Genomic DNA, 25,983 nt, shown 5'->3' with positions numbered 1-25,983 from the left:
ACACCTTATATTTTTACTATCCACCAACCCAAGGAAAGGAATAACTAGCAAGGCTCAGTAATGGATCCCCATTACCTACTGCAAAGAATTACTCCAGAGCATAAGGATATCATAAGAGAGATGATGGTGGCAAAGAAGCCATGCCATCATGCAGCTAAAGGAAGAAATGAGGTGTGGATAGGCAGTGTACTTAAATGATAGCCATGGAAAGCCAAGAGGTCTAGGTAAAGGGCCCCATATGATCACATATCTTGTTTGGCTCCTTGTGGAGGATGTGTACAAGAATCTCATGGGATAAGAAGACACGAATGACGTATGACTTGAAGAAAGTAGCAACATTAAAAAAATTACAATTCTAATCAAGTACTGGCTTACCACTGGTCATTGTCCATGTATTATCAATTTTGGGTCCTCCAAGACCTGGAATGACTCTGCCTGCCCTCTCACCACACAAAGGACTACATGCTATCACATTTTCCATTACTACTAAGAATATACCTATAGCTCTAGCCAAGCTTATCTCCTCACTCACTCCTCTCCCAACCTGTCCCTTTCTGTTTCCCAGATCTCATACTATGTTCTTTCCTATCTCTATGTTCATGCTGTTGCCTGTATGATCTTCCATCTATTTTTCACTTATCCCAAATCTATTTATTTTTCCTCCTCTATTCTGAATCCTCATCACACTTTCTTTGTACTCTCATAATGCATTTGCTGCTTTCTACTTCCCATAGCTATAGATTTTATCTCCCTATTGGACTGAAATTTCCTTGTTTGTAATTAACATGTTTTATTCATCCATACTTCCTCTAAGTGTCCCCACCTTCTCATCTGAGAATCTCCCCTCACATTTAACGAAAAACTGAGGACATTTGGCAAGGGGCCACTCTTCTCTACTTTTTATTTTTTTGAGGCAGAGTTAAGTGACTTGCCCAGGATCACACAGCTAGTAAGTATCTGAGGTTAATTGACTGCTTTCCTACTGTCTACAAATATACTCATGATTCTCTCATCCTAAAAACAAAGCAAAAACAAAACTCCCTACAAAGACCAAAACCAAAAAAGCCTTAACCAATCTAAAAATCTTACTTGACCCATTTAACACCACTAGCCATTATCCTAATTCCCTCATCCCATTCACAGCTATACTACTTGTGAAAGGTATCCACATGATCATTTCTTCTTTCTCTCTTCTCAATTCTCTGCATTCTGGTTTCCAACTTCGTCATTTCAATTGAAACCACTTTCTCCAAATTTACCAGTGATTACTTAATTGCCAAATCAAGTGACCATTTTCTTATTTTTGTTCTTGACTTCTTTGCAGTCTTTGACACCTTCTTTCTGGGTTTTTCGTGATTATCCTATCCTAGTTCTTCTGTCTAATTCCCTTTTCCTTTCTGTCTCCTCAGTCTCCTTTGCTTAGTGATTCCTAATAGCAAGGATTCCCTGAATCCCTGAGGATTTTTTGCACTATTTCATTTGGTGATTTCAGGTCTTATGGATTCAATTATAATATCTGTGTTGATGATTCACAACTCTATTTGTTTAGTCCTAAACTCTGTTGACTTCCAGTCTCACATATCCAACTGCTTATTAGATATCTTTTTTTAAAAAGTATTGTTTATTTATTTTAAACATTCTTTTCTTTTTAAATTGAGTTCCACATTCTTTCTTTCCCTACTAAGCCCTCCCTACCCACTGAGAAGAGAAGCAAAATGATATCCATTATACATTTGGAATCTTGCAAGATACATTTCCATACTAGTCATGTCACCCCCCACCCCCACCATCTCCTGCCAAAAAACCCTGAAAGAATAAAGAAAACAAAAAAATTCTACTTCAATTTGTACTAAGGGTTTATCAGTTCTCTCTCTGAAGGTGGATGGCATTTTTCATCATGAGGCTTTTGGAATTGTCCCAGATCAATCAAAGTAGTAAAAGTCTTTCAACAGCTGATCATCATTACAACATTGCTGTTTATGTGCACAGTGATCTCCTGGTTCTTCTCGATTCATCTTGCATCAGTTCATAGAAATTGCCATGTTTTTTTCCCTTTGAAGTCATTCTCCTTGTCATTTTTTATAGTACAACAGTACTTCACCACTAGCATGTGCTACAGTTTGTGATTGATGAGCATTCCTTCAATTCCCAATTCTTTGCCACAACAAAAGGAACTGCAATAAATATTTCTGTACAAATAAATCCTTTTCTTTTGACCTTTTTGGGGTAGAAACCTAGTAGTGTTGTGTGTTTGTCTTTCATCGCTGAAGAAGACCATGCCATCAGAGAAATAACGACGTGACTTGCACTTGACTTTGTTTTGAGTGTGCAGGTCACCAGCCTCACTTCTCCTCCAGAGCCATCTGAATCCAGTGACCAGATATTCATCAGGAGATGGCCCAGGATGAGGCAATTGAGGTTAAGTGACTTGCCCAAGATCACACAGCTAGTAAGTGTCAAGTGTCTGAGGTGAGATTTGAACTCAGGTCCTCCTGACTCCTGCACTGGTGCTTTATCTACTGCACCACCTAGCTGCTCCCTAGTAATGGTATTGCTGCATCAAAGAGTATACACAGCTTTATAGCTCTTTGGGAATAGTTCCAAATTGTTCTCCAGAATGCCTGGACCAGGTCAAAACTTTACCAACAGAATGTTAGTGTGCCTATTTTCCCTCACCTCCTCCAACATTTGTCAATTCTGATAGTTGTGAGATGGCACCTTAGAATTGTTTTATTTTGCCTTTCTTTACCCTGTAGTGATTTCGAGCATTTTTTATATGACTGTAGATAGCTTTGATTTCTTCATCGGTAAACAGCCTGTTCATATTGTTGGGGAGTGATTCTTACTTTTATAAATTTGACTCAGTTCCTTACATATTTGAGAAGTAAAGCCTTTATCAGAGGAGCTTGCTGCGAAATATTTTGATATTGCTTCATTGTCTATGGTACCTTTGAGCAAAATGTAGTGTCCCTGATTGTCTCTTTTAATTAGGTTTCTTTTTCCTTCTGCTTTGTCTAGGATCATGATTGCTACCCCTGACATTTTTACTTCAGCTAAAGCATAATAGATTCTGCTTATTTTAACTTTTTGTGTGTCTTTCTATTTCAAGTGTGTCTCTTGTGAACAACAAATTGTTGGATAATGGTTTCTAATCCATTCTGCCATCCACTTCCATTTTGTGGGTGAACTCATCTCATTCACATTCATAGTTAGAATTTTTGTTGTTTTTCAGTCATTTTGGTCATGTCGGACTTTTTATATTCCCATTTGGGATTTTCTTGCCAAAGATACTGGAATGTTTGCCATTTTTTTCTCCAGCTCACTTTAAAGATGAAGAAATTGAGACAAAGTTAAATGACATGCTCAGAGTCACACAGCTAATAGGTGTCTGAGGTTGGATTTGTACTCAGGTTTTCCTAACTTTAGACCTGGTATTCTATCCATTATGCCATGTAGCTGTCCACAATTATGATTACTGTGTATTTCCCTTCATCCTATTTTCTTCTGTTTATCCATCTCTCTCTCTCTCTCTCTCTCTCTCTCTCTCTCTCTCTCTCTCTCTCTCTCTCTCTCTCTCCCCTATCTCTCCTTGAAAGTCTATTTTGCTTCTTACCACTATCTCTGATCTTCCCTTCCTTTTGTCACCTCTTCTCCAATGTCTCTTATTCCCTTTTCCTCCTGTTTCCCTATTAGGTAATGTTGATTTTATACCCAATTAATTGTGTATATATTTTTCCTTCTTTAAATCAATATTGATGAGAGTGAGATTCAAGTATTGCCCACCAAGCCCCCCTCATTTCCCCCTTTACCATAAAGGCTCTTCCTTGCTCACCCACCTCTTTTAGTACATCCCTCTTTCATATCTCTTTTTTTTTGAGATCATGCCAATGTAATCAACTCAAACTCACGCCTTCTGTCAATGTAGATTCTTTCTAACTGCACTAATAATGATAAAGTTCTTAGGAATTATATGTATCATCTTCCCATGTTGGACTATAAACAGTTTAACTTTATTGACTCTCTTATTATTACTCCTTCATATTTACATTTTCATGCTTCTCTTGAGTCTTGTGTTTGAATGCCAAATTTTTTGTTCAGCTCTGGTCTTTTCATCAGGAGTATCCTTTTTTCTCCCTCAAGGATCATACTCAGTTTTGCTGGGTAGGTGATTCTTGATTGTAATCTTAGCTTCTTTCCCTTCTGAAATATCATATTCTAAGCCCCCCACTCCTTTTAATGTGGAAGCTACTAAATCTTATGAGATCTTGACTGTGGCTCCACAGCATTTAAGTTGTTTCTTTTGGGCTGCTTGCAATGTATTCTCCTTGACCCAGGAACTCTGGAATTTGGTTACAATATTTCTTGGAGTTTTCATTTTGGGAAATTTTTCAGTAGGTAATCAATGGATTCTTTCAATTTCTATTTTATCCTCTGGATCTAAGATATCAGGGCAGTTTTCCTTTATGATTTCTTGAAACATGGTATCTAAGCTTTTTTTTTTTTTTTGATCATAACTTTCAGGTAGTCCAATAATTCTTAAATTATCTCTCCATTATCTGTTTTCTAGGTTAGTTGCTTTACTAATGTGATGCTTCATATTTTCTTCTATTTTTTCCATTCTTTTGACTTTGTTTAATCGGGATTTTTTTTTTTTTTGCTGTTTCAAATACTCATTAGCTTCCATATTCCCAATTCAGCTTTTTAAAGAGTTCTTTTTTTCAGTCAACTTTTTTTTTGCCTACTTTACCATTAAGGCAATTCTCTTTTTCAAAGTGTTATTTTCTTAAGTAACTTTTTCTGTGTCTCTTTTACCAAGTTGTTAATCGTCTTTTATTCATTTTCTTGCCTCACTTTCATTTCTTTCCCCAACTTTTCCTCTACTATTCATGTCTTTCTTTCTCTCTTCTAAGAATTCTTGTTGGGCTTCAGTCAGATGATGAGGAATGAAAATTAACTTAAAGGAGGATTCACTAGGGTCAAGCCTTTTTTTCTTTTAAGGAAAATTTAAAATTTGAAGGGTCTCTGACTAGATAAATTTTTTTGATGAGATGCCATTGCTTCCCTTTCTGTAGTCTGTAATTTAGTCCAGCTTTTTTTCTTCTTGGTTCCTTATGCACAGTGCTCCGTCTTCTTTCTCTATGCTTGTTAATTGAATGATTTTTGTTTCCTTACCCATTCACGGTCATTGGGGTTTTACTGATGAAACTTAAGACCACATTAGCTTTTTAGTTTCAGTGTCACATTACTTTTTCGTAGTGCTTTTACTGTCTGTTAAACACGTAATTGGTATTGTTTCTTAAGAATTACTATCTAGTCAGGTCTTCTTCCCATCTTATATTTGTGTGGACTGGTATAAAGATGTTTTATTTTGTCCTTTCTGTGGATTTCTCCCTTTTCCATACTCTTTTTGAGTTAGAGGTGGATCAGATAACATGTGGGGCATTTCCTTTCTGTGGGCATAAAACTTAGGTACTAACTAATTTCCCAGATTTGTGTATGCATGCCTATGTATGTTTTTAAAATTTCTCTGCACATTATTAGAATCACAGCTGCACAATGTTTGAAGTTTCCTTTTCAAGAACTCAAAACTTGTCTGAATGAATCCTAACTTGCAGGATCTCTATTTTATTTCTTAAGCACATTTTCACAGGGTCCATAAAAATGATCCTAATTTATTAATTTCTGAATGAATATTTTACTTTAGACACACAGTGGCCCAAAGGATACAAACCAGGTTGTTTATTTAGTTACACGAACTTTTGAACAGACTGAAATTAATGTTGTTGAACTGAAAACTAACAAACCAACCACCTAACAACATTGTCCATATAGGAGTTAGCCATCAATTATTTCCCCTTTGCAAACATTTTGTCCTCCATTTCTTTCTTGTAGTTGTTATTCTCTAATATATTTACATGTACATAATGTATATATACACACATACACATACATACATATGTGTGTATGTGTGTGTGTGTGGGTGGTATCCTTCAAGTATTCTTTAAATCAAATTATCATTCTGGTTATACTGTTCTGTAATTGAATCTCAATTAATTGATTATTCTGGTGTGGCCTCATAAACTATAATTTTATTTAAAGCCAAAAAGGCCTTGAATATTAATCATAATTAATATACAAAACTATCAAATATTAATCCCAATTGACTTTAACGCAAGATTTAGAGCTAGACAAAACCTTAGAGATCATCTGCTCCAGGCTTTTCATTTTACAGATTAAGAAACTGAGGACTAGAGAGAGGAAGATAACTGATTGAGTTCACGTAGGTAGTAAGTAGTGGAAGCAGGATCTCAACCTATTTTGTCTGATCCCAAATCCATTCCTGTGTTCTCTACAGCACACTGCCATATACACAAACTTATTAGACTTTCTGATTTAGCTAATCATTGTTTTATTTACAAGGTTGGTAACCTCTGGTGAAGACATCTTTGTATTACACTAGGGAGTGCAGGAACACTAGGGGACTCCATTTCAGCATTTGCAATGGTCTGAGAAGAATTACTGACCCATGAACTTTGTAATTTTGGAGAGAACATAGGAGGTAAAGCTTGGAGATCAATTCCAGATGGTCCTAGAGGAGATGCTTCTAATGTCTCTACTAGTGTCAGATCTCTATAGGAGAAACCCTTTGATAGTTGATCTACAAGGCAATTCTTCACTGACCCATTTGTATTCTATTCGCTGTGTGGGCTCTTGGACCTCAGGCAGTGGGATACAGACCCACTTTGGCTAAATGCCTTAATTTCTGAAAAAATAGATAAGAAACCACAAAAAATCTAGGTGGAGTTAATGTAAATTGTTCAAGCTGGTATCAAAACTGCATTTTATATTTTTAAAAAAGCCCATGATTCCATAATGGTAGCTACAATTTATATAGCCCTTCAGAATTTTCAAACACTTTACATACATTATCTCATTTGAGCCTCACCAGGAACTCATGAGGTACCTGAGATAGTTTTAATGAATTGAGGAAACTGAGGCTCGGAGAGATTAAGAGACTTGTCCAAAACCACATAGAGGCTGTCAGGAAAGGGATTTAAACCTAGGTCTTCTGTGACTCCAGTTCAGAGACTCTAATTACTATGCCACAATGTCTCTCAATTTTAAATAAAATATAGTTTATGAATATTTTCCATTTTAAAATGAATTTCTACACATAATAGAATTTATGGATTTTCCCTATGATGGCGTTCTTTCTGGAAGATTACTCATATGAATTGGCTTGAGCTCCTCAGGAAGATTCTCTGTTGGTCACCCTCTTCACATTCAGTTTAAGGTGCCTATTTTTGTCTTTCTTGTATATTTTATGTAATAAGTCTGTGTATATGACTGTAGAGAAAACTTGAATGGATTTGGGATCAGACAAAATGGGTTCAGATACTGCTTCCATTACTTACTGCCTCTGTGAACTCAATCCACCATTTCCTTTTTGTCTTTTTATCTCCAATGACAAAATAATTTCCTTTTATTTAGGAACCATTTAATAAATGTTTATGGATGATAGGGTTGCAAAGTAATAAGACCCTACATTTAGAGTCCATCTAATTCAACCCTCTCATTTTACTAGAAAACTGAGGCCAAAGGAAGTTAAATAAATTACCAAAGATCTGAAGGGTAAGTTGCAGAACCCAGATTCAAACCCAGGTCCTTTGATTCAAAATCTTATGTACTGAATTTAATTGACATAAGACATTCCTGGATACCATGAAGTGATTTGTACTCTTATATCAGTGATTATTTTGGGAGGAGGGCGTGCTAGCAATTGGGGAAAATAGGAAAGGATTCGTGAGGAAGATAATGCTTGACCTGCTAAGAGATTCTGTGAGGTAGAAGCAAGGAGAGAGTGCATTCCAGGTATGTGGGAGAGACAAGAGACAGAGTGCCATGTGTGAGGAAGAGAGGGCTGTTTGGTTAGATCATAAAAAATGGGAAATGGAATAATTCCTAGTAGAACTGAAAAAATAGGTTGGAGTTAGGTTATGAAGAGTTTTAAAAGCTAAACAGAAGAGTTTATATTTCACCCTAGAGGCATTAAGAAGCCATTGAATTTGTTTGAGTAGAGGAATGATATGGTCAGATTTGCATTTAAGGAAAATTACTTTGGCAGCAGAGTATAGGATGAATTGTAGTGCCAAGGAATTTGAGTCAGGGAGATCAATTAGGAGACTTTTCCAGTAATCTAAATAAGAGGTGGTCAGAGAGCTTGAACTAATGTGGTAGCTCTTTGAGTAGACAGAAAGGGAAAGATGCAAGAAATATTGTGAGGGTAGAAGCAGCAAAATTTAGCACTTGATTAAATGGAATAATGATAACTGACATTATATGGTTTATATGAAAGGCACTGTGGTAAGTGTTTTACAATTACGATCTCACATGATCGTCACAACAACTCTGTGAGATAGGCACTATCATTATCCCCACTTTAGAGATGAGGAAACTGAGATTAAATGACTTGCCCAGAGCCATACAGTTGGTGAATATCTGAGGCTGAATTTGAACTCATGTCTTCCCAACTCCAGATCCAGTGCTCTGTCCACTATGTCACCTAGTTACCTACGTGGGGTGATAAATTTCTTATTCTTCATTCCTCTTTTTCTATGAGAATACCTGATGTATCAAAATAATGTACAACTTCCTCCTTTTTTTTACTACATTCATACTCTATTGACTTCATTATGAAGAATTATGGCACACCTAGAATTCTAGAAAGTAAGCTCTCTCTCTATGAGACCCTAGAAAATTCTAGGGGCATTCAAAGTTCTATGCTGAGGTTACTTAACCAGGAAAACCACTTTATTGTTATTGTTTGCTGGGTTTTCTGCCATAGTGCCATCCACAAATAGTTGTTGAGAATATTGGTCAAAGTCAGATTTTGCAAAGACTGACCCAGTTAAGGTAGCAAGGACTTGATTCACCATAAGTACTGGATGGAGATTCTGTTTAGGGACCACATAAACAGTTCTTGTTTTCACAAAGTTTTACCTTAACATTTGTCATTAACACCACCGCAATGTATATGATCTATTGGGTATGTGTACCTGACACAAAGATATCCAACTTTTTTTGGTTCGATATTTAAGTTCTTTTTCACTTTTCCCTTGTAGCAAACAAATGGTACATTCCTAGCTTTCAAGGAAATTAGTTCGATGGTTGTATCTAACTTCAGTGTCACTGACTTTTCCTTAGTAAGCTTTCAAAGACTTACCCTTCCCCATTGTCCTTTACCCCCCAGGAAATCTGTTGGCAGTTTCCTGTCCTTGGAATATAACAATGGCTTATACAGTAATGTCTACTGGTACAAACCAACTTGCTCTTGAGAATCTTTCACACTGTCTTCTTGCTATTTTGAGAAAGGTCAATAAACTGGCACATTCACCACATCATTTCCAACAATCTGCTTCCTTTCACAAGAGGAAAAGAAGAATCCCTGGAAAGCACAGTGGAGAGATTAAAAAGGGGCCTTGGGTGTGACAGACTCAAAGGATGAATTAAAAAAAAAAACTAACATCAGAAAGCAGAGTTTAAAAAAAGGACAATTAAATTAAGGGCTCATCCCAGAAACATTCCAGAAACATGCACTTTGGAATAGGAGTTGAAGAAAGCTGAACTGAAGAAAATTTTCCCTTTGCTTATTTTCATCCTTCTTGGTGTTCCTATTCTCCTTACCTCCATGCTTTGTGAAAAACTCTTAAAAGATCACTCCAAGTACCACCAAACCTACAAAAAGTTTCCAAGGACCAGGAAAAGGAAAACTTCTTGGTTTTCTTCATGTTGGGTGCTGAGATGATCTAGGTTTACGAAACAGAGGTTGAGAAGACCAGACCCAAGGAGTGTCAGTTAAGTAAAATCCTGGGAAAATTTGGGGTCCTCGATTTCAAAGGAGCCAACAATGGCTGGAAACCATCTTAATCTCCTCCAGAATAAAATATAGAGTCCTTGTTTGACATTTAAGGTTCTTCAAAATCTGCTCGCATCCTATCTTTCCAGTCTTCTTATCGGCTTTGATACCTCCTGCTATTTAACTCTACCAGCATATTTGCTGTTGTATCTCACACAGAATATTCCATGGTCACTTTCTGTGCCTTTGCACTGTTTTTCTGTTATGCTTATAAGTGTCCAGAACTCTCCCCATTGTGACATTATCTGCTTGTTTACATATAGAAACATAAAATGAAGGCTTGTATTAGATTATTCCATAGGCCCTTTACAGCTCTAAATCTATGATTCTATAATGCAGCTTCAATCTCAGAGAAAGAGAGGTGTCTATATCAGTTAAGAAAGTGACTGGGTCTTCAACATGATAGTCTGCTCTTGCTTTTGGCCCAGATCTGTGATTTCATTGGTGTGTGAAGTTCCCATTGAGGTAACTCCTTCCATCAATGCAGACTAACAACTGTTCTGCAACTTACAGTCTTACAGATCTGCCTGGGGTAGGGGTTGGGCACTGAGAGGCTAAGGAACTTGCCCAAGATAACAGTATGTGTCAGAGGCTAGACTGCGACCCAGATTTTCCTGACTCTGAATCTCCATCCGCTGTGCTAAGCTGTCCCTCTGTGCTTCATTACTAAAACTAAACAAAATAAAACAAAAAAGAATTCCCTCAATTCTGGACAATAGCTGGGAATACCCGGTCTAATAATCATGGCATTCTATAACTATGGGAAATCAAAAGGTTGAGAAACCCTAATGGCATACCATGATGCCCCTGGCACAGAGCAGGTGGTGGCAATAGGTATTAAAAGGGAGAAATGAAGGTGAGAGTCATGAGGAAGGCAGAAATGTCAAGAATTCATGCTTGATTGGATATTTGGTTAGTGAGAATAAGAAAGGAACAAGCATTTATGAGGTGCCTACTATGTGCTAGGCAGGGTACTGAATCTAAAAAAAAAAAACATGATCTCATTTGAGAATCTATTCTCTTTCACAGTTTTTGGATGGATTCTATCTGGCCCCAGGAATTTATCTATATTTATTTTGTCACTTAGCCTAGATAGAATGTACTTGGTATCGAACAGTCTTTGATCTAGTATATTCAGCCTGTTGACTTCACAGACAATTAAAAAATGGAAATCTCCCTAACTGCCTCTTCAATGAAGACAGAGGCAAAGAATTTATTCAGTCAGTCATTTACTGTGCCTTCCTGAGTGCTTCCTTTGCTCCACTATCAAAAAGGTTTCCACCCCCCAAATTCTCTAACTGGTTTCCTTCCTTCTACAGACTTAAAGAATTTCTTGTTATTGATTGTAGATGCTTTGCTAGGCGTTTCTTATTCCTTTTTGGCCCACTTAATTTTGACTTTACAACTAACTTGTCACATTTCTTATTTGAATTATCTTTTCATCCCCCAGTAAGTTTATTTATGTTATTTGATTGTTATGCCATAGTAATTTCCTGTTATTTCCTTCCATAAAATTCTCCCATGTAACGAATAAAAACAGTTAAGCAAAACCTACTGAGAAAATGACCTAATATTATAGAATATAGATACCATTTCTCACTTTTCCCTCTTCTTTTACTGAATGAATGAAAAGATATTTCATCATCTTTTTTTCGCTAGGATAAAGGCTGGACATTGGATTGAATCTGTGTTCAGATGCCTTTTAGTGTTGTTTTAATTTATATCATTGTAATCATTATCTATATTGTGCCCCTGGTTCTATTTTCTTTCCTTTTCATCTTTTTTTGCAGGTTTTCCCACATTGCTTTGACAATTTCAAAATTTACATATATTGCAACATTTCATCATATTTATAAGCTACATTTTGTCCAGTCATTCCTTAATAGGTGGGTACCCACTGTATTTCAGGTTTTTATTTTGCTACTACACAAAATAATTCTATAAGTAACATCTTAGTATAATTCTTTTTAAAGGAAAAACATCTTTTCTCTCTTTGGTGATTTCTTTGATTCTGCCATTAATGACTCAGGATTTTATTATTGCTTTTCTTTTTAACACTTGGTATTTTTGATGCTTGGCACACATTTTCCCCATGTTTGCAATGAACTATCTCCTCTTTTTTAATTAGAAGAAATGAGGTCAGATGAAAATGATTTATAAAGTTGGGTCCCTTTTGTCAAATACTTGATGTGACTGTGGTCAAGTATCTTAACCATTCATTGTATCAGGCAGCTCTCCCAGACTGAATTACAGATAAGATGCTGACCTGCACTGGTAAAGGGAGTTCCTTATGCCTATGAAATTTACAGAACCAATCCCTATCCTGCATCCTTTATGAGTTTGTTAAGTCATTCAACTTCTCTGAGGCTCAGCTTTCTCATTTGTAAAATGGGATAATGAAAATTATACTACATCCTTCTCAGGGTTTTTGGGATGATCAAATAAGATAACGTATGCAGGGCACTTTGTATAAACTAGAAAGTACTATGCAAATGTAAGTGATCGTTATTTTTATGTTACATTGCTAATACTTAACTATTCAGAGGCCAAAAAAATCCCTACTCTACATGAATGAAGCTTGCCAATAGTCTAAATTATGACATGCAGTTGGATGGATAACCCAATAATAGGTTCATCAGTAGAGCTAATTTGGGCAGAAATTGTGGACGGACAAAGAGCCCAAAATTGAATAGGAAGAAGCGAGTGGGTTGGACTGTCTCTAAGAAACTGCACAGTGCTTTTAATGACATCAATAAATTATAAGTTCCTTGAGACTGCTCCGTTTTTGTCTTTTTGTAGCCCTGGTGCCTGCACATAGTAAACACAATAAATGCTTATTTGTTGATGAATTCATAGTGGATATGAGTAGTTGCAACATAATGCAAATGAGGAATTGTGCTTGAGAAGTATATCATCAGAGAAATGTACAGCCCATGATAATGAAAAGTGGGGGAGGGGAAGGGTTTGAGTTAGAGAGAGAGAGAGAGAAAGAGACAGAGAGAACTGATAATGATCAATGAACATTAAGTGCCTGGTACCATTAAATGTCTCTGTGCTCCACCAGTACTCATTCAACATCAGAAGAAGGCATCACACACACTGGGTAGACTTCTTGTCATAGATTTACGGAAGGAGGTTGATAAAGAGTACATCAGGTGGTTTTTGGCACCAATGATTTTTGATCTTCCTCATTGGAAGGAGAACCTACATTAAAGGAACCCATAGCTCCCTAATGGGTTCCTCTCAGTTCCATTGAAATATTAAACTACTATAGAGACTAAATTAGAGTGAAATTATGAATTCCTTGAAGGTTAGGACCATGACTTACACATTTCCACCCTCTTTCCCTTTGATTTAGCACAGAAATGCTCAATAAATCCACCTTGATTAAGGGTAACTTCTTTCATAATAGCACTCTGAACTAGGTCTTTAATTATTCCAATGATGGTATGTTTTCACCACAGTCTAATGATCTTATTTGTTCTCCTGCTGTAATCACTGACAATAAAAGAGGCAATAATCAAAACATCATGTCAATGTCAGTTTTTCACCTTTTAAGCATCATTCAGAGATGCCAATAAGTTGGCATTATCCTGATTCCCAAGAAGGGAAAGTACCCATGTCTGTGGTTTGCTCTGTTATCTTACAAAGACCCTCGCAGCTCTTACAGAATCACAGAAATGCACTCAGACTGATCACCAGAAAATTACCACCTTAAAAAGGGGAATGGAGTGGAAGCAGGATGGGACATAATTCTGGAGCTGCATAAGATGTATGTCTCATTTATAAGAGTCAGAGCCTCTAACCCCCCTCAAAAATGTTTTAGACTAAAAAAAAATCACTCTGCCTGCTTTATTTCAACTCTCTCCTCCCACCCCCAACTGAGCTCATACAAGTAATGTGCTAACTTTAGGATTGCAGACATACCATTGATCACAGATTTTTATATAGTCTAGGAACATGAACTGCAATAATTTCTTTCTAAGGCCTTTGGGATAGATGATGGGGCAAGATATTTGAGTTCATTGCCAAACATACCGAGGCACAGGTCAAAATGATTGTAATTTGAATTGTGAGTGCCAAAAATGCTTGTTCAGCATTAAACAGAAATAGGAGAAAGGCATCAGGGTAATCTCATATTATTATTAAATAATAAAGAAAAGTCTGAGTAATGCTAAGGTTATGACATGAACTGACAAGACCTAGAAAATGTAATGCTAGCCCAACACCCTAACCCTGCTTGTAGGCTCATGAGCAGAATGGAAAATAGGCACCACAGCATGTGCTAAGAATGAATTATCTGCCTTTACCTTGGAATTTCCTGACATTTTTCAGCTTGTGTTACAATTCTGATGTTATTTAAACAAAGCCTTTCTTTAAATTTTAATGTATTTTTTAAAAAGCCATGACCAATATTCTCCCTAACATTTATGAGTTCTGAGCAGACAGCATCATGTTTCATGATGGGAAAAAAAACAACAGAAAGTAAAACCAAAAATGAAATGATTATAAAGAGTGAGCATTTCTGACCAGAGCTTTGCTAAGTGCTTGGAGAAGAGTAAGCCCAAATGCCCCAATTTCACCTACGTTCCTAAGAAATAAATCCATTGGTTCATTGAGGCCTGTCAAGGTCAATGCTAGAGGAAAGGCTGTCTTTTCCAGAGTTGTATCCTGATTAAGAAACTAGTTGGGGAAGGTAGAAAGTTTTTACCAAGGTCAACAAACTAATTCCATCTCAGACTAATTCTGTCCTCTTTCCTCACTGCTTGTTGAGTTCATCCTTTTGAAGAAGACCATGACATCAGAGAAATGATGACATGACTTGCACTTGAAGTTGTTTTGAGTGAGGGAGGGCTGTGCAAGGTCACCAGCCTCACTTTCTCCTCCTAAGCCATCTGGATCCATTGACCATTGATTCATCAGGATAACAAGATAGTCGAGGATGCAATGGAAGACTTTGCCCTTTTAGGCTAAGGTCTCTTCAAGTATTCACTTAAAGTGAGGTAATGCCCATTCAATGAATAGGCCTGTTTAATAAATAGTCAGGGGGATGGCCCTTTTAATAGAAAAGAAAAAAATTAGATTAAATCATGCTGGGAGGGGCAGGAGCCTCAGGGTTGTTGATTTGAAGAGAAACTGTTACTGTTGACATTCATTCTAAGCCAAGAGGGTCCTAAAACATCCATTGAACGGAGGTTGGGCAGGGACCCTTCCTTGTTTAATCCATGGCCTTCAGAGTGCACAGGGTCTAAGGTTTTAGGGGAGGAAAGGAAAGGAAAGGAATAGAATCTAGCCAATGTACCTCAAGTTAACTGGGCAGTTTCTGGCCATCAAAATTTACCTTCCTTTGGAGAGGAGAAGGAAAGAGAGAAAGCTAGGTTGAAAGAGGGGATGAACTGAGTTACCCAGTTTGCTGGGTCCCCATTTAGGCAGCTTGGTCTACTCATAGGCTATGTTCCTCCTTCATTTTCAAAGAGTTCCCCACTGCAAACATTAATGAAAGCCCAACCTTTCCCCTTTCCTCTGTTTCTTCTCCCAATCAAGAAGAATAAAGATACAGAGTAGAGGTTGGCTTTAGTGAAAATGGGGATTTAAAGCGATTTCTCAGGCTTCAACTCCCAGAAGACGTCTCTAGAATTAACTAGTGGAAAGTGAAGGGAGAACAGAGAAAAGTAGAGAAGTTTTTTTGAGGTTCCTCTAAAGTTTCTTAAATCTGTATTTCAGGGGGAAATAGGCAGTCAGAGATTCATTTCTGTAGCAAATGGGAGCACATGACTTAGATATTTTAGGAGTCAATTTACCCATGTGACATGGGCTTCCTAATCTTGAGTGATGGCACTTGAGACAGGGTGTTTCATTGGTTTCCTGGTCAAGATCAGCTCAAAGTAGCCCCTACTTCAAGAATCACTTAGAAAAAAAGACTTCACAGAATTGGATGGATAACTAGCTCTTCCCTCCAACAGAGGAGAGGGTTGACCTTAGAGACCCTTATTTCCCTAACTGCTCCAAGGTCCCCTACAGACCTACATGTAGTTAGAAAGTAGTATGATTTTAATGAGTCTGAAAATGTACTTTACTACTTAATAGATTATCCCTCTCACTGACACAAATAGCCTGAAATTCTATCAATTAGAAGTTCATTTAAGATAACAACATTTAAGATAACAAGGTCATTTAAGATAACCCCTAGTAGGGTTAAGGGAGTTGTAGTAATATTTAGCTTATATCAGTTATGCTAAGTAATAGTTGATAAGAATTTTTGGGAAGACTCTAAAAACAATTTTGGTGCTTATAGCAACTGTGGAAGACAAGGCTTCAATACATCAGTATTTGAGAGTAGAGTAGATCAAAGGAGGTTGAAAATCACCAGTCAGTCAGTCTTCCGTATTTTAGATTTTTGTTTATGTAATCTATGATCCTATTCTTTTGAGATTCTCTAGAATTGGAGTTTGGATCATGAGAATTCTCAATGATTTCTTCTCTCTGGAACATTTGTATTTAGTTCAGGCTTTGGTATTGAGCTGCCCATCATCCTTCAAGAATCAGGCAAGGAATAGCATTGAAATAGTAAAATATTAAATCAGGGCCAAAAGGAATAGTAGGAACACAGAAAACAACTTAAGTTATGTTCATGAATAAGTACAGTTTCATTCTCCTTGCTCTCACTTAGTTTAAGATTAAAGATCCTCTAACATCCATGCCTCTGGAAGGGAAGAAAGAGATTGGCAAAGTCTAAGAAGCCTGAGGGTGCTCTCAGATAGTCCTTAATGCTGAAGATCCCAGTGAAAAGTATGGTTTATGTCCCCACACTTGCTTGGTTCCCTGGTCCAATCTCTTTACAGCCCTTGACTTGTAGTAGTCAGTAGAACAAGTTATACAATAATAAGTCAGATATCATTCATTTTTTCATTCTCGTAATCACTATTTATCCAGTTTTCTACAGCATGGATGTCTCATCTTCTTGTTCTGATATATACTTATTTTACAGAGAAAGAAATTGAGATCTAGAGAGATTAAGTGACTTGCCTAAGGTCATATAGGTAAGAAATATAAGAAGTGGAATTTGAATCTAGGACAGTCCTCTGATGCTAGAGACAGTGTTCTTTTTCACTATACAAAGATACTTTTTAAAATCATCTTCTCCATGAATTTCTCTTTTTCATGATGGTAAAGAATTGGAAACCATCCATCATTTGGGGTATGGGTGAATAAATTGTGTTATATCTATCTAGATGCGATACAATACTATTGTACTATAAAAATTATATAGAGATTGATTTTAGAAAAAACTGGGAAGACATGTATGAACTGATGCAAAGTGAAGAGAGCAGTATCAGTAGAACAAGTTATATGATAACAACAATACCGAAAGGATGGACAGCTTTGAAAGAGCATGATGCCACTTGATGTATGGTTCAACAAGTAGAAACCTAATATAGCCAATGTTCATTCTCAGAAGCCTCCATTGCTCCATGTGATCCCAAATCTGCCAGTAACTTCCATTCTTTCATCATGCTGAAGGCAGTTGCCCTGCCAAGATTGCAGTTGTTGCCTAAGCTCAAACATCTTGGGAAATGTGATGGTTTTACATCTTAGCAATATCTAGCATCTGAGTTAGATTTGTCCTTACCCTTTCCCTTCTCTTAAAGATAATCCATGAAGAACTACCTCCACATTCCTATACTTTGCTCCCGTCTCGCCAACCCTAAATATCATTACATTTTCAGCTCTCAATATTGTATATATCCTGCCAACAGAGAGAAGGAATCAGGCAGCTTCTGTCTCAACTTTCCTAACCTCTCATTCCAAAAGCTCAAGGAGCAGATATTCTTCCCCACTTCTCCAGATCTGTTGCCTTATCCCCTTTATCCATCCCTCATCTTTTCCTATTTTCTCCCACCTTCACCATGGATGACACTTCAAAATAGCAGATCTAGGCTTAGTTTCATAAAGAAAATGAAAGGTGTGCCTGGGATCATTACATGCTGTGCTTGGGTTCTTATGCATGAATCATACAAGGAAAAATGGCTAGGACACCATGATTGTGTTCACTAAATCAAGCAACTACAGTGACTGCTCCTAAATGATCACAAGCAGGCATACTCTTAAAATAAACACAGTCATTTATTGATTGTTATTTTCTTCTCAGTGTTTTATTTTCACTTAGAGTCCATGTACTTATTTTCATTGAGTAGCAAATTAGTTCCTTTGAGATTATTACAATTCATCAGGGAAATACTGTGCATACTTTGGTATGTGATCAAATTACCTATGTATAAGGGTTATTCACTCATTATGCTATAAAGGAGCCCATTGAGCCTTTATGTAAATTCTTATTAGCTCACAGATTCTTGCCTTCCTAGGTTCTGACAGCTGAAGTCTATTGTGTTTGTCCAGCTGTTACACATACCTGCAAAAGCTGTGCATTAAAAAACATAAGTGACAGGCATTTCAAAATCAAATAAGATTCTTGATTTTTGTTTTATTTTATCACCCTAACTTATATCTCCAAATTCTTAGAAACTAGTCCACATGACTCCAGAGTGACCTGAAAGAAAAGCAGGAGGCCACTTCCCTCAAGGGCCTAATCAACCCCAAATCACCAAATCCTAAAATTGCTTTAAGCATTTATTGTTGAAGACATGCAACAAAATTGTTCGCTAAAATGTTGGCAAAATTAGCATAAGGTTGAATTTTGACATTTGACCTAAATTAAATTAAAAAAAAAAATTAGACCACTGAGTCCATGAAACTGAAGATTGTGCCAGGAGCAACCTTGTAACACCCTGTCAGATGATCTTTTGGTGACATATTGGACAATAGTAAGGAAATAGTGATGGAAAAATTATTCTTATTCCATTAGTGATTTTTAGCAAGGAATTGCATGCAAATGCCATATAATGGAAGTATACTAAGAACAATTAAATAGTGTATCCCTGAGGTAGAAAGAATGGGAGTTAGAACCATGTTGGGAGGTAGCATAATATAGCAGGAGTTTATCAAAAGTGATGTGTACGGGAGTCAAGACGGTGGAAATAAAAGCGGGGACTTCCTAGAGCTCTCCCTCCAAACCCAGTCAAATACCTGCAAAAATGATTCTAAACAAATGATGGAGCTGCAGAACCTGTAGAATGTAGGAGTAAAGCAAATCTTTAGCCTAAGACAGCTTAGAAGGTTGATGGAGGTGTCTATCACACCAGGCTGGGAGCAGAGTGCAGTCCAATGTGGGTCATGCTAGGACAGACGGGACCTGAGCAGGCCTTGAAGAGAATGAATCACTTGGCACCTATGATGTTTTCCAGACTTCATGACCCTAAAACACCAAGGACTAATTGGAAGGTCAGTGGAAAAAACTGGTCAGACCTGTGTGAGAGAGCAGAGTGGTGGAGTCCCAGTCCCATGGCAGCAGCAGCAACTGTTTCTGCAGCTCTAGGCCCACAAATTGTGGGGGGCTAAAACAGCTGACAGTACACTCCCCCCACCCTTGGAAGCAGAGAACTACCTTGACAAAGATCTCAAAAGTCAAGTAATTGGCTGGGGAAATGAGCAAAAACAGGAAAAAAAAATCAGACTATAGAATCTTACTTTGTTGGCAAAGAAGATCAAAACATACAACCAGAAGGAAACAACAAAGTCAAAACTCCTATATCCAAAGCCTCCAAGAAAACATATGAATTGTTCTCAGGTCATGGAAGAGCTCAAAAAGGATTCTGAAGATCAAGTAAGAGAAGTAGAGAAAAATTGGGAAGAAAAATGAGAGTGACACAAGAAAATCATGAAAAAAAGTCAACTGTTTACTAAAGAGGACTCAAAAAACGCTGGAGAAAAAAACACCTTAAGAAAGAGACTAGCTCAAATGGCAAAAGAGGTCCAAAAAGCCAATATGGAAAAGAATGCCTTAAAAAGCAGAATTGACCAAATGAAAAAGGATGTCCAAAAGCTGACTGAAAGAAACAATTTCTTCAAAATTAGAATGGAGCAGATGGAAGCTCCATGGAACCTTATGAAACATCAAGAAATTATAAAACAAAACCAAAAGAATGAAAAAGTAGCAGAAAATGTGAAATAACTCATTGGAAAAACAACTGACCTGGAAAATAGATCCAGGAGAGACAATTTAAAAATTATTGGACTACGTGAAAGTCATTATCAAAATGAAAGAGCCTAGATATCAGCTTTCAAGAAATTATCAAGGAAAACTGCCCTGATATTCTAGAACCAGAGAGTTAAATAGATATTGAAAGAATCTACCGATTGCCTCCTGAAAGAGAAGCCAAAAGGAAAACTCCTAGGAATATTGTAGTTAAATTCCAGAGCTCCCAGGTCAAGGAGAAAATATTGCAAGCAGCCAGAAAGAAACAATTCAAGTATTGTGGCCTGATCTAGGAGTGACAGCTGTGGTGCAGCTGTGCCTCAGGAATCAGATGCATATTGGACCTGACTTGAAAGCTTTCAATTCCACCCTATGTTTCCTGCATTGAGGAGAACAAAGGCTGACACTGGAAGAACAAACAAGTGTAGGAGCTAGGTCAAGACTTGAGGAAGAGTCTGGAAAGGTTTAAGAGACAGATCCACTTATCTACTTAATCTTCCCTACTCAAAGTCAATATCAAGACAGAATCAGACGCCACCTTTCCTATCCTATTCAGAAGACATCAACACAAAGTTAACAGCATTAGTAGTGACAGGGTCTATCTATACCCATTGAAAAACATCAGATAGGATCAGTTACAGTAAGATAAATGGCAAGTTCAATTGGTTGCATTCTTGGGACTAGCCTACTTTATACCAACCTTTCCTTGGGTTCAAGTTGGGACTGTTCCAATGTTCATATTGACAGTTACTCTAGGAAGTCCAGACTGGCCTCTAGTACTTAGGGATTCTCGTGAACCTCAGTGGGTTTCTTTAATCTTAGACTGGATCTTCAGAGGGTTCTCACCACTCATTTGGGATCTGAAGAATCAATAGGGTTCTTAGGGGAGATACTAGGTCAGACTCTAGGGACTCAAGAAGAATAAGAACAACCCTGAAAAACCTTAGCTGTTTCCATGGCATTCAGCATATGTTCATGTGACCTTGTCTACTTTTATCACTATAATGTAACCATTAGGGTTCCAAGTAATTATGTCTGACCCCAGAGGGACAAAACTTATCTCCTTCTCTTCTGCCCCTTTTTTCTCCTTCCTTCCTCTCCGTTCTTTTGTTTACAAATATTTATTAAATATCTCCTCATCTAGTCAGGGAAGCAGGAGATACACACACAGAAAGGTGAGTAACAGACCACAGTTTCTTCCCTTCCTTCCTTCCTTCCTTCCTTCCTTCCTTCCTTCCTTCCTTCCTTCCTTCTTTCTTTCACCCAGCTCACTCTGAAACTCACAGATAGGATCACAATGAGTCCCTGCCCAAGCTTCACTTATGATTTTTTTTCTTTTTTTCTTTCTGATTAAAGGGACCATCCCTTGACTCACTTTTTAAAGAGACCCATTCACTGAATAGACATTACCTCACTCAAAGTGAGAACCTGAAAAGGCCTTTGCCTAAAAGGGCCAGGGTCTTCCATGGCATCCTGGGCCATTTCCAGACCTAGATGGTTCTGAAGGAGAAAGTGAGGCTGGTGACCTTGAACAACCCTCTGTTACTCAAATCAAAGTCAAATGCAAATCATGTCATTGTTTCCCTGATGTCAAGGTCCTCTTCTAAAGAAGAATAAACACAAAAACAGTTTGATTCAGTGTCGCATGGGTAGTGGGGAAAAATGATTTGAGTTTTAGAAAGAGAGAATCACAGGGGTGGTGTTTTGGGGAATTTTTCTTAAGAAGGAAGAACTTGAAAATAGGTGGAATTATAGACAGGTGGAGAGAGAGAATTTGGAGGATGGGGTAGGTCAGGGATGCAGAGAAAATTAAAAGGTGTAAATCTTTAGAACAAGAGTATTATTAATCTGAATCTAACAGTTGCAAGAGTGACGGACAATAACTTCAGCAGGACTGTGAGAATATCTTTGTGGCTCCAGTTTAACATCTTGCTTTGGACCTTCTTCCTAGTCACATGGCGGTATCTTCTTTTTCTTCAGTTCAATTAACATGTGGGAAGCAGCTGTGTTTGTAGTATTTGCTTATCAGTCACCTAAATACACTTTCACCTGCAAATTCAAGCATATTTGAGGGCTCAGAATTTGGAGACTCCAATTGAGCAACGTTGTTGAAAATGACCTTTTACAATCGATTGCATGATATTGTTATTTGAAGAAGGATTTTGCTCAGTCCTTAGGATTTTAATATTAACTTCTGAAACAGAGTTTTTCTGAATCTGGAAGGTTTGGTCTATTTTTTTCCTTCGCATTTAATTTTTCTTTTTTATCTTTAGCATCTAGCATTGAACTTAATGCTTAGTAGATGACTAATAATCATTTGTTGAATGAATGAAGGATCAGTCCAGTCATATTACAGCAACAAGAACAACTGGGATTTATGTAGTAATTTTAGATTGACAAAGCAATTTATATGCCATTTTATTTGATCCTTATAGCCACCCTGTGAGGCAGATGCTATTATTATTCCCATTTTGCAATGAGGAAACTGAGGTCATACTATATAATGTATAGGGACTGGCACCCATTTAGCTTAGTTGACTAAAAGAGGATGCTAGAGGAAAAACTGCCGAGTAGGTCATTACTCTTTATTAGATACAAGGGAATTTTATACAGGTATGTCATTGTCCAGAATGAATTCAGGAGAAAGCATGTGGTTGAGTGAACATAAATCCATAATTTCTACTAGAAAAGCAACTCAGTAGGTACCTGCTATGCTAATGTTATCTTAATTTGTGATGATTAATAATATTTACATTTTACCATTATTCGTAGTGTAGTATAGTGGAAACATTATAGATAATGCATCAGGAAACCTGACTTTCACTCCGGTTTTCTATTAGTTATATGGTCCCGGACTTTTAATGAAGTTCTCTGAGCATCAATGTCTACATCTGTAAAATGAAAAAAAAGTGGGCTGCATGATCTGTAAATTCTTTTTCACTTCTAAAATTTTATGAATCAGTGAATCATCAAATTGATTATCCTACATGAGTTTCCATGTTTGCACTGGTAGGTGTGGGTAGAAGTGGAAAGAAAGACAATTTTGGTAGCTAACATAAATATAATTTAAAAAGTGATATCCTTTATGACAGCCCTATCCTTATTGGTGGCACAGTAGATAGAGTTCTGGGTCTGGAATCAGGAAGACTAATCTTCATGAGTTTGTATTTGGACTTAGACACCTACTAGATTTGTGATTCTGGGCAAGTCACTTAACCCCTTTTGCCTCAGTTTCTAATTTGTAAAATGAGCTGGAGAAGGAAATGAGAAACTACTCCAGCACTTTTGCCAAGAAAACCCCAAATGGGATCATGGAGAATTGTACATGACCAACAAACAATAAAATAGTATTCCTGTTCTGTTCCCTCTCACAGTTTATTGTCTTTATTTTTGAAATTGACTGAATGCTAGTAAGAAAAAACATTTTCTCTAGCATTAGATTCTCCTTTCCTGCCAATAAGTGTGTGTGTGTGTGTGTGTGTATGTGTGTGTGTTCTACTTTGAAATCAGGTGAAATTTTTATTACCTGAGTGAGCAGATAAGACTTCCCCACCCCCAACCCCAGCTCTGTCCTCCAATGTTATTAAATGACTGTGAAGCTTAGCAAAAATTCCCGGCAATTTACATGTCTGGGGCCTAACTGCTGAATGCATGTGTGAATTAGGAGTATAAATGAAAAGTGATGCATATGCTAATTTCCAGCCTCATAAAGATGCAGGGGGTGTTGGAGACCATATGGGAGTATATAACAGCACTCAGAGACTGGAAAAAAGCAAAAGAAATGTAATTACACTGACACAGTTAAGCTAAAGATTTGGGACCTTTGGAGAGAAGAGAGAAGTTGAGTAGGTCTTTAGGTAGGTCTTGAGTAGGTTGAGTAGTAGGACAACTACTTGAGTGACCAGCTTGTATGACTTCAGGTCCTCTTAGATATGGACCTGACTGATAAAAGTGGCTAAAATATATTGATTATCCCCTCAAGGCATGGAGTCAGCAATCTCTTAAAAATGGCATGACTCTTACTCCGACAAAAAAGAAAACCACAGCAGCAAGTGATAGCTACAACAGATAGCAGTAGGAACTTGGTAAAGACTCAGCAATAAAATGCTGAAAAGTTAGGAGAGCAGTAGTCTGGGACACTAAAGGACCATGCCAAAGAGGGACACAGTGGCTTCTTGGGATACAGAGCTGTGGGAGTCAGTCAATTCATGATGGAACTCCTCCTGACCTATCAACATGAGTTTTCTAGAGAAAGTTCTCTTCCTCATTGGTAAAGAAGCCTATGAGAGATTGTAACTGTTAATTTGAGGTTAAGAATGATTTCACCACATGATTGCTCGTTGTTATTTATTTTGTTATTCTGTCCTAATGAAATATTTTGTTATTTGATTGATATTTCTTCCCTGGTTGGTTGGCAAAAATGTAATAGATGGGTTTTTGAGCCATATTTTTATAATTATGATTAACTAAAGGATCCCACACCAAATCTGATATAGTAAAGGGTTCCAGAGTTGAGTGACATCTCCTGTTTTATATGCAAAATGGAAGATTAATAAGCAGCCAAAGTAACATGGTTTGGAAAATTGGACCAAAATTGTCACAATTTTTTTGTGAAGTTCTGTATAATCCAAAAACTAGCTCAATCCAAGTAGAAACTATTATAAAATATACATGTCTTAAAAAACCTCTTTTAGAAAAATATTACTGTTTGGAAAAGGACTTCTAGAAAGACACTAATATGAAAGATTCTACTCAAACTTAGCTTCATTACAAATTGACTATGAAATGAAAATATCTACATGAAATGAAATATATACACACATACATATATACATACATACATATATGCAAACATATACATACATGTGTGTGTATATATATACATATATGCACATATATGTAGTAAAGAACTTACAGATCTGAAAAAAAAACACGAGTGAAGTAATTTCTACTCTTCTTCTTCAAAAGAAAGATGAATTAAGAAACTCAACGTGGTTTGTTTTGAGAAAAAAGACTAGTATGAATTGATTGAAATGAGCATCAGAAGAGCAATTTGCAAGAGGATCACAATAATATTAAGGAAAACAAGTTTAAAATATTGTAGAACTCTGATCAAAGGAATTGCCATTTATAACTTAAAAATACTGAGAGTGAAGCAAAGACATGATGGATTAGTCTACAGAATGAGATGTATATTTTCAGACATGACCAATGAGTTGATTTGTTTTGTTTGACTAAAGATTTGTCATGAGAGAGAGTTTTATTTGTGAGGCAGGGGATTAGTTAGTGAAAGGTTACATAAAGAAAAAATAAAAAAGAGCATCAATAACACATGAAAGAGAACATAAGAAAATAAAAAAGTTCAGAAAGGGACCCAGAAAAAAATAGAACAATTTTGCTACCATTTTGTTAAATTTAAAATCTACCTAAAAATAAATTGTGATAGAAGTTCACAGTTTTATATTCAATCCTTTTTTGTTTTTGGGTGTTAGAGTATTTGTATTTGTTGATGACCTTGGGAAAGTCAGTACTGGTGTGTTATGGTCCACAGGGCTGTTGTTGTGTTTTTCTTTTTTTCTCAAAGAGGACTATGACATTAAGATGATGACATGACTTGTAGTTGACTTTGATTTGAGTGAGGGAGGACTGTGCAAGGTCACCAACCTCACTTTCTTCTCCTCAGCCATCTGGGTCTAGTGGTCTGATATTCATCAGGAAGACTGGAGATGGCCCAGGATGCAATGTGAAACCTTGGCCCTTTCAGGCGAAGGTCTTATCACATTCTCACTTTGAGTGAGAGACACCCATTCAATGAAAGGTCTTCTTTAAGTAGTTACTCAAAGGATGATGCCTTTAATAAAAAAAAAAAAAATCACACTAGGAGGGGAAGACCCTCAGGGTTCATGGGTAAAAAGAAAAACAATTACAATTTAGTCATTACATTCACTGTGTTCTAGGTGGGCACATGTGTAGG

The sequence above is a fragment of the Notamacropus eugenii genome, chromosome 2, assembly GCF_028372415.1.
Source record: "Notamacropus eugenii isolate mMacEug1 chromosome 2, mMacEug1.pri_v2, whole genome shotgun sequence".
NCBI lineage: Eukaryota > Metazoa > Chordata > Mammalia > Diprotodontia > Macropodidae > Notamacropus > Notamacropus eugenii.
The sequence above is the reverse complement of the archived record's forward strand: the minus strand, read 5'-3'. Positions refer to the sequence as shown.